Raw genomic sequence first — 12,170 nt, 5'->3', positions numbered from 1 at the left:
AAGGAGGGGTCGCTATGAGTCAAGTTTGACTTGACAGCACATAACAACATAATCCTATTATTGTTAGTTGCTGCTGAGTTGATTCCAACTCATGTGGCCTCATGTGTGCAAAGTAGAACTGCTTCGTAGGGTTTTCAGGACTATGACCCTTCAGAAACAGGTCACCAGGTCTGTTTTCTGAGGCATCTCTGGGTGGATTTTAACAGCTAACCTTTCAGCTCATAGTTGAGCGCTTATCCATTTGTGCCACCCAGGGACTCCTACCATAATCTTATCAGGTGCGAATTAAGATCCTCTTTTCATAGATGAAAAACAAAGGCACAGAGAGGTGAAGTGACTTGCCCAAGATCTGCTACCATGGTTGGTTGTCATTATGTAGTTGATGTCTGAGATCTCCTCGAGACTGTAAGCAATACAGAGCTGGGATTTTCAATCACCTCATATCCATGTGAAAGCTGGATAATGAATAAGAAAGACCAAAAAAGAAATGATGCCTTTGAATTATGGTGTTGGCAAAGAATATTGAATATACCCCTGACTGCCAGAAAAAGGAACAAATCTGTCTTGGATGAAATACAGCCAAAATACTCTTTAGAAGCAAGGATGGCAAGACTCCATCTCACATACTTTGGACATGTTATCACGAGGTACCAGTCTCTGGAGAAGGACATCATGCTTGGTAGAGTAGAGGGTCAGCAAAAAAGAGGAAGAGTCTCAACAAGGTGCATTGACACAGTGGCTGCAACAAAAGGTTCAAACAAGCAGTGATTTTGTGGACAGTGCGGGACTAGGCAGTATTTCTTTCTGTTGTACATAGAGTTGCCATGAGTCAGAACTGACTCATTGGTACCTAACAACAACAACAACAACATTATGATACCCTTTTCAAAGAGGAAAAATGAAAGCACAGAGAGGTGAAGTGACTGCCTGATGATCACACAGTAAGAGGCAGAGCTAAGCTATGAGACCCATCTTCCTGTACTTTGAGAATGTGGGGAGAAGCTAGGAGGACAAGGAGGAAGGAAGGGTGTGCCTGCCACAATAGATCAGACCCAGACCCCTGGGCATGCAGCTGCTGCCTTCCAGAAGTCCCGTGTCTTGTTTCCTTGAACAGATGTTTGCTGGCTTGTAGATCATGTATCAGTCCTGTTCTAAATTCTTCCCTTTCACTCTCTGGACCAGGTTTTGGGCAACCATGACCCCAGAGGATTGCACAACACCCACTAAAGGCTTCAGGAACCCACAACTTCTCAGTAATGCTGAACTGGGTGAAATTTCCCAGTAACCACCCCCTCTGCCTGACTAACGCTTTCTGAGCTTGGCAATGCAATGTCCTATTTTTAAGGAACCAGTCATTTGGTTTAGATTCTTTATTTGTTTTATTTTAATGACCTTCTGAATCATTCATTTTTCTACTTTAACTGATTCATTCCTTGCCACTTCCTTGTATAGAAATCCAACCTTTCTTTTAAGACTTAGTACCAATAATCATGTTCTCCACGAGGCTGTCCTCATCCATGCCACCCTCTCTCCAGGAAGAAGTCTTCCTCCCCACCATCATTCATCTAGTATTTATTATAGTATCGTCAGTGTTACCATAATGACAATAATAATAGCCAACCACTTGAGTTATTTCTTATAATTCTCTCAGTGACCCTAGAAAACAAAAGTAATTATTATTTCCATTGTAAAGATAATGAACCTTACCAAGCTTAAGCTTTTTGTTCAAAATTCCACAAAGTAAGTGATGAAATTGAGATGCTAAGCCAGCCCAGCCAGACCCAAGCAAGTGTCTTAAAAGATGGAGGGTGCCTGCCACCATGCTGGGTTCTGGTTGTTACTATGTGCTTGATGTCTGTTACTCCATCTAGAGTACAAGAAACATAAGTGTTTTGTTTCCTGTTGCATATTTATCTGGGAACAAGTTGCTGGTGTTCTGTAGATGTTGAACAATAGCCAGAGGACTTCTTGTACTTTCTATAGTTTTAGTGCTTGAAGCTTTACACAATTTTGTACTTCTTACAACATCAAACACTTGGTAGCAACCTCAACCAATGTACATTAAATAAAGACAATCAGGGCAAGTGGGGGCTTAGAAGATTCCAGTGGGTATATTTTCTAGATGGAAATCTTTGATAGGAAAATTACCAAAAAAGCATCTTTATATCTCAGGAAAAGACCTCTCTTCATCATCATTTTTTTAGGTTGAATTAACAAAATCTTTCAGATGAAGGTCTCGGTTTAAGTTCATCCAATACACACTTAAAGGGTATCTAGTATAGACCAGGCCCTACGTGCTTAGACTAGTGCTATGCAGAGCTATGTGAGCAATAATCAGGCAGAGGTGCATTGGTGTCTATCCTCCCTCCCACTCCTTCTGGGAGACAAGCTTCCTACTGCCCTGAGATATATCCTCTTATGAAGGCAGTAAAAGGAATTTTATTTATTCCTTTTCTCTTGGCCAAAGTTTCCTTACAACTAGTCAAACACCTCCAATCTGGTGTGTGTTCAATGAGACTATATACTTCTTCACTCCAGGGAGCATGTGTTTCCTGTGTTTGCTTTGTTGAAAAGCCCATCCAAGATAAAACCTATTGTGTTTTATGACGGGTCCTGGTGGCACAGTAGTTAAGCTCTTGGCTGCTACCTGAAAGGTTAGTGGTTCAAACCCAACAGCTGCTATGTAGGGGAAAGATGTAGCAGTCTGCTTCCATAAAGATCACTGCCTTGGAAACTCTTGTTGGTTCTATTCTGCCCTATAGGGTTACTATGAGTTGAAATTGACTCGACAGCAATGGGTTTAGGTATTGCATTTGATATAAAATCTTTGTGCTGACAGGTTCTCAGTTAAAACTGTTCTTATGCTTAATACTATTATTCTAGAATCTTTCTTCTTGATTTGTAAAATCCCCAGAAGAGAGAGAAATTAGGTGGTTAGCGTGTTCTTATGGGCAGCTCTTTGACCATCTGCTTATTCTAGATAGTCTTATATCTTTGTTTAATAATCTTTTACCCTTGTTGATCTATTACATATATTCCTTTCTTTATCTAAGTCATGCAAAGTTATCTTTAATTGTGAGCAGGCAAGCATGGGGCCTTGGGAACAGAGAGAGGAGACAATAGTTTTTCTGGTCAAAGAAGATCAGGCAGGAAGGATCTCACATTCCAGCAGCTTCCAGGAAGTGAATACCAGCTGCAGAGGGGAAGCCTGGAGGAGTACTGGCTCATCCTTCCAGGAATATGAAGAGGACAGGCCTTTGGACTGAGTAGTGAGAATGGAAGAACTAGCTGGAAAAGATCTGGAAAGATAACAAACACAAGAAGCCAACTGAGGATGGCACACAGAGGCAGAGAGCTAAGGGTTCCCTTATCGTTTAAGTTTTGCCTTCCATGTGGGAGACCTGGGTTTGATTCCCAGCCAATTCACCTCATGCACAGCCACCACCCATCTGTCAGGGGTCTTGTATGTTGAAATGATTTTAAACAGGTTGTATTGCAGCTTCCAGACCAAGACAAAATAGGGAAAAGGGCCTGGTGATCTACCTCCAATGACATCCCTATGGATGCCTAAGGCACTTGACTGCTAACCAGAAGGCTGGTGGTTCAAACCCACCAGCCACTCCTCGGAAGGAAGATGGGGCAATCTACTTCCATAGTGATACTGCCTCAGAAACCCAAGGAGGGGTCGCTATGAATCAGGTCCGACTCGATGGCACATAACAACAACAACATGGATCACAGCAACCAGTCATGGGGATGGCACAGGACCAAGCTGCATTTGGTTCTGCTATGCATGGGGTCACCATGAGTTGGAAGCCTGTTAATGTTTATGGAGTGCTCAAGCCCTACCAAGTGCTTCCTCGCCTGTTCTCTATTCAAGAATAAGGAAGAATGTCTTTATTGACAGCTGTGAAACTGAGGGACAGCGATGGGAAATCAGTTGCTCAAGGCCACGTTGCAGAAAATATTCAACTGGCATGCTAACACACCCACATGTTTGGCTCTCTTTAACTCAGGAGCATCTTGACTCTAGGGTTTGGGTAGAAGGTCAGGGAGCTCTGTCCAGCCTCTTCTCATGGGCAAGAAGAAAACTCGGGTGTGATGATGGGGAAGTAATAATAATAATAACAATGATACTAGCATTGGATCTTTAGACTTCACTATTTGCTTGGCACTGAGTCATGTGTTTTAAGTGTCTGTCTTGTTTACTTTTCTCAACATAATAATTAAGATCATGGAATCTTAATTATTGTCTGAAGCTAGACAACCTAGGTGTGAATCTTGGCTCTGCTCCTTACTGAGCAAATTTTTACTTTCTCTAGGCCTTAGTTTCCTTATCTGTGAAATGGGGCTTAAAACAGTACCTAATAATAGCTCCTTAGCACACGGTATGTAAGAGCAGTATCCTCTGATGACCAGGGTGCACCTGACACAAACAATGGTCTTTTCAATCACTTCATATACATGTGAAGGCTTGACACTGGAAAAAGAAGACTGATGACAAATTGATGTATTTCAATTGTGGTGTGGGTGAAGAATATTGAATCCACCATTTACTACCAGAAGAATGAACAAATCAGTCGTAGAAGTTAGAAAGCAGGAATGCTCCTTAAAAGCAAGGTAGCAAGACTTTGTCTTGCTTACTTTGGATACATCATCAGGAATGACCAATCCCTAGAAAAGGACATCATGTTTGAAAAGTAGTTAGTTGGTCAGTGAAAATTAGGGAAACCCTCAATGAGATGGATTGACACAATAGTCAAAACAACAGGCTCAGCCATATCAAAGATCATGAAGATGGTGCAGGACTGGGCAAAATTTTGTTCTGTTATAACAAGGTCACTAACAACAACAAAGCACATAGTACATGCTATGTAAATATTTCTATTCCATTAAAGTTGTCAAAGACTTCATTTTACTTGGATCCACAATCAACACCGATGGAAGCAGCAGTCAAAAAATCAGACAATATATTACCTCAGCAAGTCTGCTGCAAAAGACTTCTTCAAAGTGTTAAATAAAGACGTCAACAACAACAACAACAAAGATGTCACTTTAAGGATTATGTTGCACCTGACTCAAGCCACGGTCTTTTCAATCACCTCATATGCATATGAAAGATGAATAATAAATAAGGAAGACCAAAGAAGAATTGATGCATTTGAATTATGGTTTTGGTGAAGAATACCGAATATCCCATGGACTGCCAGAAGAATGAACAAATCTGTCTTGGAAGAAGTACAACCAGAATGTTCCATGGCGAAACTTTGTTTCACTTACTTTGGACATGTTATAAGGAGAGACCTGTCTCTGGAGAAGGAAATGATGCTTGGTAAAGTAGAGGGTCAGTGAAAAGAGGAAGATGTATTGACACAGTGGCTACAACAATGGACTCAAACATAGCAACAATTGTAAGGATGGCGCAAGACAGGGCAACGTTTTGTTCCGTTATATGTAAGGTTGCTATGAATTGGAACCAACTCAATAGCAACTAACAACAACAACAACATTTCATTAAAAATATGTATAACATAAACTTCCTCTTTCCTTATCTTATGAAAAAAAAATAGTGAAGAGTGACTATGTAGAAGAGAAAATTCATAGGATGAAACAGTTCATTTTTCAGAGCTGCAAGCAAAAAGAAAGAAACTTTTCAAAAAGAAGTCATCAAAGGAGATAGTCACAGTCTCCATCACAAATGGGGAAATTGAGGGTCAGAGAGGGTAAGAAAGTTGCCTGAAATCACACAGCCAACAAGCAGCAGGAGGAGGATTTGAACACAGTTCTGTCTGACATCACAGCTCATGTCCTTCGTGTTATATGGCCATATGGCCAGTCCTGATGGTCATGGAAAGATCTGGTGCCTGGCTCTGCATTAAAAATGGAAATATGAGTCACTGGCCATCCCCAGGGAGGGCTGGGAGTGTGAGGAGCTCAGCTATGGGGCAGAATGTTCCGCCAGATGCTGAGGAGAGGCTGCCAGCGTCACTCGGTCTTTTTCACACTGAGGAAAGGGAGGAGGAGAACATGAAGGAGCAGGGGTCACCAGCCAGCAGAGCACAGCCTGGACAGGGGCCATGGCTCTGTGAGTGATGTCAGGCCCACACATCTGGCCTGTGGAATGCTGAGGCCCCAGAGGATAGGCTTTAGTTTCTGCTTCTCCTTAGGGAGGCTCTGCCTCTGAAATAACCCAAGCTGCTACATTGAGAAACATCTTGAGATTTCTAGACTCTCCTGGGCTAACCTATATGGTAATGTGTAAAAGTAGCACTCAGCACCCACTGATGAAGACCAGGTCTTTGTAGACAAAGCAGAAAATTTAAAAAAAAAAAAAAAAAGCAAAGCTGTGGAGTCAGACAGCTCTGGGATTGATCCCTGGCTGTGTGGCCCTCCCTGTGACCATGTTCCTCCTTGGCAGGGTCTGAAGAAAGGAGAGCAAGCAGAATGCCTGGCACCCAGTGGATGTCCAATCAGCACTAGCTGACCACCTGCAGCTGTGAACGGAGGAGTGAACATGTTGGTATGACATTCCGAACAGCATGAGCATGGAGTAAGTATTAATACCTTGCTGACCTGTATCAATAGAGACATTGTGCCCACCCTTCTTTTTTCAGTTCCAGTTTCCATTTTGTCTCAAGGAGAACGAAGTCCTTTCTGGCCTTTTCCAAGTGCCAACTGAAGGTGACTAGTGAGGAGCAGCTGAGCCTTTTTGCTCTTGTTTGTACCATTGACGGGGCCCCACCTGACTCATTTTCAGTGCTTGTGGTGGTTCTACCCAGGAAAGTTTGGGACTGGCCAGTGTGACTTGGTGAGATGGGTGGTGATTCATTTGGGTCCTTGAGGGAACAAAAGCCCAGGTCTTCCCAAGGCCTTCACTGCTCTGACTGGCCCCTTCCCTCCACCAGGAGATGAGTCACCTCCACCTTTCTATGCTCCTTTTTCACTTTGCCTGGGCCCTCAGCATATCAAAAGGCAGCTTCCTCATTTCTTTGCTCTTAGGGAAAAAAGGTGAGTATATTAAGGGAAGGTCTGAAAGGGGGCACTAAGTCATCATTCCATGGTGGCCACTGAAAGCTTTTCAATGAATGAGGCCTTTAAGCATAATAGCTTAGCACCTTTTATGTCCCTCTTGCTCTGCCTGGCTGAAGGCAGGGTCTATTGCCTACAGTTCAAACCCCACCCCCCAAATACACACAGACCAAAAAAGTAGAAAAAATAGCCCACCCTCCACAGTCTGTTGAAATAAAAAGAATATATATATATATATATATATATATATACACACAAGAACATATCTATATATGTGTGTGTATATATTCTTGATATACATATATATACATATATATGCACTCATTGCCTTCGAGTCGGATCCAACTCATAGTGACCTCTCCTTGGGTTTCCGAGGCGATATCTCTGTGGAAGTAGATTGCCCAATCTTCCTTCTAAGGAGTAGCTGCTGGGTTTGAACCACCAGCCTTCTGGTTAGCAGTCAAGTGCCTTAGGCACTATGCCACCAGAGCTCTCTCTCTCTCTCTACCAACCACTGCCATTGAGTCCACTCTGACTCATAGTGACCTCCACTGGGTTTCTAAGATGGTAAATCTTTACAGAAGTAGATTGCCCCATCTTCCTTCCATGAAGCAGCTGGTGGGTTTGAACCACCAACCTTATGATTAGCAGTCAAATGCCTTAAGCACTGCACCACTAGAACTCCATACACACACACACACACACACACACACATATATATATATACACACATGTATATGTATATGTTGTTGTTGTTATGTGCTGTCAAGTCAAACCCGACTCATAGCGACCCCTCCTTGGGTTTCCGAGGCAGTATCACTACGGAAGTAGGATTGCCCAACCTTCCTTCCGAGGAGTGGCTGGTGGGTTTGAACTGCCAGCCATCTGGTTAGCAGGCAAGTGTCTTAGCTACTATGCTACCAGAGCTCCCATATATGTATATATACACACATAAATATTCATACCTATAAACATACACACACACACATGTCCTTGAGAGTGTAATTTGCCTATGGCACTAGTCCTTGATTCCCTGCTTGGATAAACTACATCATTTCAATTTCCTTGTCTGCTAAATGAAGATGGATATTCATATCTAGCTGGCAAAATTGTCACAAGCGGTAAAGAAGATAATAAGTGTGAAGCATAGAACTTCAATGAGGACCTGGGCAGTGGAAAATGAGAAGTGTGATCTTCTGGGATTTGTGTCTTTGCTCCTACATTACCAGTAAACTAGTTGCCATTGAGTTGATTCCAACTTATGGCAACTCCTTGTGTGTCAGAGTAGAATTGTGCTCCATGGGTTTTCTTTTTAATTTTTACTGTAACTTGGGTGGAAGTTATCCATGGGTTTTCAATGGCTGGTTTTTTGGAAGTACATCACCAAACCTCTCTTCCAGTGTGCCTCTCTATGGACTTGAACCTCCAGCCTTTCACTTAGTAGCCAAACATGTTAGTCATTCACACCATCCCAGGACCTGCCTCCTGCTTTAAAGCCTGTTGTTGAGTGGATTCCAACCCATAATGAGTCCATGTAGTGTACAATCAAACTGCTCTATAGAGTTTTCTTAGCTGTAATCTATACAGAAGCAGACAGCCAGCTCTTTTCTCTGCAGCACTGCCGTGTGGGTTTGAACACCAACATTTAGATTAGTAGTTGAGTGCTCCTCTTATCTGGAAGTCAGACATCTAGCCAAAGACTAGACCCTCAGTTATCTGAAGTTTCACCCTCAGCCCAGAGTAACTGAGCTGGAATTCTGAATTATGACTGATAGTTACAAAGCCCAAGCACATTTCTCTGACACCTTGGCTGAGATAATCAGGACAGAACAAGGTAGAAAGTAGAAGCAGGATTTCCTTTGAAGGGCAACATCTCAAACAGCATGACATGGGCTGAGTCACTTCCCATCCCTGAGAGGCAGGGTTTTTTTTTTTTTTTTTATCAGTACAACGAAGATAGTAATTTCCACCTCACGGGGTTCTAGGGACTTGATGGGCATGGCAGAGTGATTAAGAGCCTAGCTGTGGGGTTCAAATCTCAGCTCTGCCACTGACTAGCAGAATGAGGTCATCTCATGATGTGGAAACTGGTTTGCTCATCTGTAGAGTGAGGGTGATTATGGTCTACTCAGAGGGTTGTTGTGAAGGCTGGATGAGATAATCGTGTAAGGTGCCTGAGCCTCACAATAACTGATAGTTACTAGTACTGCATTTAGTTTCTGGCATGGAGCAGGTGCTCAATAAAGGCTAGCTATTGTGAGTTGGATGATGCTATTAACAGAATAAAAATAGACTCTCAACATACTAGCCATCAAAGGGACAGTGGAGATCACAATCTTATTTTAGATCACCCCTTATTTGACCAAGGGGATGTGGAGGCTCAGAGGAGGAAAGTGCCTAGACCTAGATCACCACAAGTTAAAGGCAGAGCCAAGACCAAAGCTCTGATTTTGTGTCTAGGGCTCTTGGCTGACTTATCTTCACCCGATAGACAGGGACAATTTAAGATGAGGACATTCAAGGGCCTCAGTTTCTCCATAGGAGAACCACTAATGGTAGACCACCAATGGTAGGAATGAAGGGATTCAGGCTGTATTGAGTCATCAGGTATGACCGGAGGATATTAACTGTTGTTGTTAACTGTCCTCGAGTAGGCCCCTGACTCATGATGACCTATGCACAACAGAATCAGATGCTACCTACTTCTGTGTCATACCTGTGTTCAGTTGTGGATCAGATCATTGTGATCCATAAGGTTTTCACTGGCTGATTTTCAGAAGTAGATCACTGGGCCTTTCTTCCTAGTCTGTCTTAGTCTAGAAGTTATACTGAAACCTGTTCAGCATCACAACAACACACAAACCTCCACTGACAAGTGAGTGGTGGCTGTGCATGAGGTGCACTGGCTGGGATCAAACGTGGGTCTCCCACATGGCAGGTGAGAATTCTACCACTGAACCACCAGTAACTGAATTAACAACAGCAGCAGGGAAATGCCCATGGATGTGTGTCTGTGTGAGTATGTGTGTGTGACTTAGGGAAAGCTCCTCTAGACAATACGATGACCATCATTTGGTGAATGTTGATAGTATGCCAGACACTATAGCAAATGTGTGCATCTCACTAATGCTCAAGTCCACCTCTGGGGTGAGTGCACTATTATCCCCAGCCAACAGGCACAGAGAGGCTAAGTAAATATCCCAAGGCCCTCTGGGTAGTCCAAGGTCACCTTTCCCACTGCCCTGCTGCCCCAGATGGGCCATTCCTTACGTCTTTGTCATTCTCCTCACTGAGATACTCTATTTTCACATCTGTGATCTCATGGTCTGCTGTGAGCAGCCCTATAAGGCTCAAAAAATCTGAACCTTGGACCTGGCACTTAGTAGGATCTCATTTGTGCAGCGGATATTTCTGAGCCCAACCCCCAACCACCTGCCAAAAGATCCCTGGAGGCACAGTGGTTAAACTCTCAGCTACTAACCAAAAGATTGGTGGTCTGAACCCACCAGCTGCACCACAGGAGAAAGATGCAATAGTCTGCTTCTGTAAAGATTATAGCCTTGGAAACCCTATCAGTTCTTCTGCTATGAATCAGAATCAACTTGAGGCAATGGGTTAACACCTGCCAGAGCCTATGACAGTTGCAGGACTAGAGAGGGAGTAGAATTGGGCTTGGGAGCTCTGGTAGCATAGTGGCTAAGACACTTGCCTGCTAACCAGACGGCTGGCGGTTCAAACCCACCAGCCACTCCTCAGGAGGAAGGTTGGGCAATCCTACTTCTGTAATGATACTGCCTCGGAAACCCAAGGAGGGGTCGCTATGAGTCAGGGCCGACTCGATGGCACATAACAACAACAACAACAACAGAATTGGGCTTAGTGCTGGTGATCATGGACACATGGCTGAACTGGGCAGAAATCCATCTGCTTACAGTCTGTGTCCTCCAAGACTCCGGAAGTGGGCAGGGAAGCTTCCTTTGGAATACTCAACAAGGCTGGAGACACAGCTGGAGTCAGAAGTTGGGGATTTGGGTTTATAACAATCACCCAAAAGATGAAGTACTTAGGAATAAATCTAACCAGATGCAACAGACCTATACAAAGAAAACTACAAAACAGTATTACAAGAAACCAAAAGAGACCTAATAAATGGAACACTTCACCATGCTCATGGATAGGAAGACTTAACATCATGAAAATGTCAGTACTACCCAAAGCAATCTACAGATACAATGGAATCCTAATCAAGACTAATCAATCCTAATCAATCACCTTTCTTTAAAGGGATGGAAAAACTAATCACCAATTTCATATGGAAGAGTAAGAGACATTGGTTAAGTAAAGCACTACTAAAGAAGAACAAAGTAGGAGGCCTCACACTCCCAGGTCTCAAAACCAACTCTATAGCTATGATAGTTAGAACAGCCTGGTACTGGTACAATGACAGATATATAGATAAATGAAACAGAATTAACACCCCAAAAGTCATCCTTCCACCTATGAACAGTTGATCTTTGACAAAAGGCTGAAACTCATTAGTGGGGAATAGATAGTCTCTTTCATAAATGATGCTGGAAAAACTGGGTATCTGTTTGCAGAAAAATGAAACAGAACTCATGTCTCACACTAGGTCCAGAATGAACTCAAGTTGGATCAAAGTCCTGAATGTGCAAGCTAAAACCATAAAGACCATCAAAAGAAAAATAGGGACAAACTTAGAGGCCCTAATTTAAGGCATAAATATACTATCAAATATAACTAAAAATACACAAACACCAGAAGACAAAATAGATGACTGGCACCTTCTAAAAACTAGACACTTATGTGCGTTGAAAGATTTCACCAATAGAGTAAAAAAAGAACTCACAGACTGAGAAACAATTTTTGGCAATGACATATTGGACAAGGGGCCAGTCTCTAAAATTTATAGAAAAAATCAACTTAACAACAAAAAGACAAATAATCCAATTGAAAAATGGGCAGAGATGACATGAACAGACACTTCACCAAAGACATTCAGGCCACCAACAAACACATGAAGAAGTGCTTACAATTGTTACCCATCAAAGAGAGGCAAATCAAAACAAGAATGAGATACCATCTCACCCCAGCACTAATAGCAAAGCTCAAAAAAAAAAAAA

Source organism: Orycteropus afer, unplaced genomic scaffold, assembly GCF_000298275.1.
Source record: "Orycteropus afer afer isolate SDZICR_OR568_19922 unplaced genomic scaffold, OryAfe1.0 scaffold00306, whole genome shotgun sequence".
Lineage (NCBI taxonomy): Eukaryota > Metazoa > Chordata > Mammalia > Tubulidentata > Orycteropodidae > Orycteropus > Orycteropus afer.
Note: the sequence above shows the minus strand (reverse complement) of the source record.